At 42.9% G+C, this 5,376-nt stretch overlaps 1 pseudogene across 1 annotated transcript; it reads right to left on the reverse strand.

Moving 5' to 3' along the window:
- Positions 1–4,009: 4,009 nt before the first annotated feature.
- Positions 4,010–4,594, reverse strand: LOC311597676 (14 kDa phosphohistidine phosphatase-like; annotated as a pseudogene). The gene has a single exon. The product of its transcript is annotated as a 14 kDa phosphohistidine phosphatase-like (transcript).
- Between the last annotated feature and the right edge of the window lie 782 nt (positions 4,595–5,376).

Raw genomic sequence — 5,376 nt, forward strand, 5'->3', positions numbered from 1 at the left:
TGAGGCCAGCCTGGGCTACATGATGAGTTCCAGGTCATCCTGGGCTACATGGTGACGCTTTGTGTCCCAGATAAGTAAATAAAAAACAATGGCAGTATGTGTGCTAAAGTAGAATAATTGCTACAAGGATTCTTGTTGGGGTGGTTTTTTCTTTGGTTTTTCCTAGTGCTGTGTTGAGAGTTTAACACTTCTATGCAAAAAGGGCTGATTTATTTAAGAATAAATTTGAAGAATGGGAAATGCAAAGTATTTATAGCTCCTGCCTAACCAAGAACTGTTTATTCTGTATATGGTTGTCATATATTCTGTGTGTTACTAAGATATGGATAAGACCCCTTTATTTTACCATCTAATAAGAGCACCCCAAAGTCTTATCCATGCCTGGGCTTTTACAGGAGTCTTATAAAGGGGTCTGTGGAACTAGGTTGGATCTTGATCGTTAGCTCTTGAGTTTTAAGCACAGTGATAGCTGTTGTGCTGTGTGGTTTGTGTGTGTCTGATTTTCTTTATGCTATCAAATAAATAAAGTTAACCAAGCAAGGAGTAATCCAGTTGTATGAAGTGCCTGAGTAGTAGAGCTGTTCCGCCACCTAGTGGAAGTGGGTCTAATTGTTTCTAGTTTCATACTTGACAAATGACATGGGGCATACAATTGCTCAGATTGTAGTTCTGAAAGCTGAAGAGGGACTGGGGCTTTGCCTCTCAGGTTGATTGGCTGGGTGTCACCTTCTCACCTGTGCACTCTGACACTGATCCAGGAGTAGAAGTCAGGTTGGAGATAGGAAAAACACTACTAAATTACTGTGAAAACTGAAGTAAGTGAAATGTAACTTTAGCACTCAGTATGCTACTTGGGAGCCATTGATAGGAGCTGAGGACACTGGCTGAAGAGAAAACTTGTTTGGTGCTCACATTGGCACGCTAAAAGCCTTGCTGAGTAAGGAGTAGTGCCTGTACTTCCCCCAGTATCTTTCCCTGGTTATTTATAAACTCTTCCAGAAAGTAAACCTAGTTTATATGCACTGTGTAGATACCAGAATTGTTTGCAGATCTAAAAACAGGTTGGGAGGTTTTTACTCACCTATAGTTAGTTTCTGACAAGGGAGAGTGAACACTCTTATTTGACAGCAGGACCTCTTCTTAGCACAAACTGACGTCACTGGTGCCTTATGGCTTCAAATCTCAGCTCTGTAGACTGGACACTATTAGTCTTAAAAAGTACTGTTTCTCCTCAGCTTCAGGAGGTGGTTCATGCTGCGGTTTGGAAAAGATTAGGGTGGGTAAGGGTTGGAAAGGAGATAGAGATATAAGGAGCCCTGTTAAATAAAGGTGCCTACAGTAAGGTAGTTGGCACAGTTGCACAGGTATGCAAACACATGCTGTAAAGTTGGGGTATGATTAGTGAGGAATTAGACACTGCTAACAAAGCTCTCCTTCCAGGGTGGCTCCCAGGTAGGCCTCTGACATCCCGGCATGTCAAGGACCATTTTTCATATTTACATGTAAATAGAACACTGAATTCCTGTGATTGTGGGGCAACTTATTTAACTTGAACTTCACCTGTTTCATATGGAAATGGAGTGAAAGCACAAAAAAAATGTCCCGTGTATCTTGGATATGACAGTATAACCAGCTTGGCAAATGCTGGGTGGTTTGATGAGTGCCCTGGTCTTCATGCAAGCTTTTGACCTTGCTTTTCCAAAGGTGGAGGTGGCATTTGAGGTGAGAATAGGAGAAGCTGCCAGTTTTCTTTCTCCAAGGATCAATCAGTGGTCAAACAAATGACCACAGCTACAGCTCTGTTGTTCTAAGAAGAGAGAAAGATGTTTTATTCTGAGTCAGATATGAACAACTGTGGGCTGGGACATGAATTCCAATTGCCTCAAATGGCATGCTCCACTGTGGAAGTACTTTCATGAGCTTTCAGAGCTATACGTCAGTATTACACTTAGCAAACATTTGGGAGAACATTACAGCAACGGGGAAAGCTGCTACAGGTTTTCATTTCCCTCTAGGGCACTCCTAGTTTCCTGCTGGTGGAAGCTGATGAATGCTCTGCTAAGAATACATTGCAAAGGTTTTGTTGGTCAACAGTCTGATACAGAGATAAATGGTAAATGGCTGAGAAGGGGCCTAAACATAGCCCATACATAAAACATTCCAACTCATGAAATCAAGCTTTGGTGAGTCAGTTTATAGACTTAAGATTTTATTTTTAGAGCCGGGCGTTGGTGGTGCACACCTTTAATCCCAGCATTCGGGAGGCAGAGGCAGGCGGATCGCTGTGAGTTCGAGGCCAGCCTGGTCTACACAGCGAGTCCAGGACAGCCAAGGCTACACAGAGAAACCCTGTCTCGAAAAACCAAAAAAAAAAAAAAAAGATTTTATTTTTATTATTATTTAACATTTATGGGAGTAGGCCACAGGCCACATGTGGAAGAGAGGAGTTGCAGGATTTGCCTTTTTTCCTTCCACCATGTAGTTTCTGAAGATTACATCATCATTGAGCTTGGTGACAAGTGCCTTAACCTTTTGAGCCATCAGTCAGTTTAGTAGACCCTGTAACAGAGGTGTGGCCTTTTCATGGGACTTCAGTTCATGGTTCTCTCTGTCAGCCAAGCATATTTTATGTAAACAGAAGCCATGTGTTTTATGTTACATGGTCCTAGGAAAACACATCCTTAAGTTGTGATACAATGAGGCCAAGTTGGCAGGACAGTGTTTTTAAGAGAAATAATTGTTAAAGAAGAGTATTAAAAAAGAGGTTCCTAAATTGTACGGTCATCCACTGTGATCTAGCTTTGATCTCTACCCTCTCTTATATAACTTTTACGTGCAACAAAAAACAGTAATATTATATCTGAAGTTAGAAATCCAAAGAGCTCAGTGTACCCTAAAGAAATAAATATCAGATTAGGAAAACCAGCATGCTAGCCAACCTGAAATTCTGTGTTTGATCTAGCCAAGAGTGACTACGTTCATCTCCATGTCTAGTAAATGTTACTTTGATTCTACTTGGAGTATTTGGAGTTACTAATCTTCCTTCCCATTTCAGTCTTGCTTCTAACCAGTTTGATTCCATCACTATAACCTGGAATGAGTATTCCTAATTCTAAGAAACATTGGGCTTCAATGTTCAAATTACCCTGACTGATAATCTACTTTATCCTGTTATTTTAAAATTTCACTAGATTGCAGTTTGGAAGTAAATGGGTATTACACTACTTTGCCAAAGTAAAATAATTATTCTCCTCTATGCCAAATGGTAGTGGTAGGGGTAGAGATGAGGCTAGACCTGTGAGAAATTAGGGTTCCATAGATGTGGGCATAACCAATTTCAACAGGAGTCCTTTCGTGGTATCACCCATTTCTCATTGGCAAAATCTCAGTGTTAGGTGGTGTTTTTTCCATCCTGTGCTGACTGATACAAAATACCTTGAGGATCCACTGAGGGAACATGGGTCTTAAGGTAATGCCTTAGGTCACAAGCTTGGTTTATTTTAATATGTTTCTGTTTGCTTTAAAAAAAAAAACTCTCCAATGTCCTATTTATGAAAACAAGCCTTTTCTGGTTTGTTTGGTATTTTTAAAAATTTATTTATTCACTTCACATCTTGATTGTAGGCCCCTGCCTCCTTTCCTCCTGGTCCCACCCTTCCTCCCTCTTCTCCTTATTCCTACTTCCCAGAAAAGGGGAGCCCCCACCCCCATCAACCCACCCCACCCTCTTCTCCTTATTCCTACTTCCCAGAAAAGGGGAGCCCCCCCCCATCAACCCACCCCAGTACATCAGGTCACATCAGGACTGAGCACATTCTCTTCCTATTTTGCGACAGGGTCTCTCTGTGTAGCCCTGGCTGTCTTGGACCTCACAGAGATTGACCTGCCTCTCCCTGCCAAGTGCTAGGATTAAAGGTATGTGCCTCCCCCCACCCACCCACCACCTCCGTACAAGCAGGCAATATCAGTGCATTTATTCCCATGGACCAGATTGGTCTGGCCTCTAAGGCCTGACAGGTGGTATGTTGCCCAAGGTACAGCAGGAAAGCACAGAGCCAGCTTCGCAAGATAGAACACAGGAAGAGCAGAGTCCTGCTTAGTTGCTGGGGGCAGGGCCTAAGTAGCCACCGTCAGCTCAGGTCGTAGTCCGGGTCCTTGGCTTTGATCTTCTCTGTTGAAACAGAGTGCTGGGCATGACCATAACCCATAGAGTAGCCATACATGTGTATCTTCATGTCCTGGCTCTGATGGGAGAGGCGCCTGCTGCCTAGGCACTCCCAGTCATAGCCGTTCTTTTGTAGCTCATCTGACACTTAGTCATAGATGTACACGTGGTACTCAACCCATTTGTAGCCTCCCACAATTTCCTTGCACTCCCTGGACAGATCCCTGGAAGGCAGTGCTAAATGGACTCCAATTAGCACATACTTGAAGATGCCATCGATGTCCACATCAGGAATCTGAGCAAGGTCCACCACCATGTTTTTCAAAGCGCTCAGCCTCTGGGCTCCACCAGTGTGTTCCTTTTCTATGGGTTTTTCCCCCTTTGTTTTCAGTAAGTTCAACCTGCCCTGTGGTGCTTGTAGAGCGTGCCCTTGGCTTCAGCATTTGGCTAATTTGGATAAGCTCAAGTCCCCATAATGCTGGTGCCATTGGGACCCACCACCCCCTCCTCCCTTTTCATTTTGCATAAAATGTCAACCCTGAGTTTTGGGGAATCCTCAATGAGTATCAGGAGGGTAGAAACTACTTCCTAGTAGGCGAAGTGTGCCGGAGATTGCCTTAGAGCCTCCAGGCCTGGTGGTGGTATTTAGTTACATCATCGGAAAGTTTGAGCTCACCAGGTTACTCTTGCAAATTCTAGCAATATCTATAAATATTTCTTGTGCCAATGGCAGCACATCTAAATGCCTGGGCCCAGTTAACTTTTTCTTTGCCAGTGGGAGGAAATTCTAATATTTTGACTACAGGAGTTTTGGATTTAAAATATTTATCCCCTACCCCCAAAATAGTTTCTTCTAGAAGATTTAATAGGTCTCTGCCCATCTAAATCCTAATATTTTCTTTATCCAGTAATGAGAATTTATTTTTGACAACCGAATTTTTTAAATAATATAGCAAAAAAATGTAGGTAAGCCTAAAGTCATAACAAAAACATTAATGAGGCTACAATATCCTCACTTGTAGTTTCACTGCAATCATTAAGATCAGCATTATTCTTTCATTTAAGAGCATCCAGGCTGTCGGGCAGTAGAGGCGCACACCTTTAATCCCAGCACTCGGGAGGCAGAGGAAGGTGGATCACTGTGAGTTCGAGGCCAGCCTGGTCTACAAAGCGAGTCCACGATAGCCAAGGTTACACAGAGAAACTCTGTC

This window comes from Acomys minous (genome assembly GCF_964271855.1).
Source record: "Acomys minous genome assembly, chromosome: 5".
Classification (NCBI taxonomy): Eukaryota; Metazoa; Chordata; class Mammalia; order Rodentia; family Muridae; genus Acomys; species Acomys minous.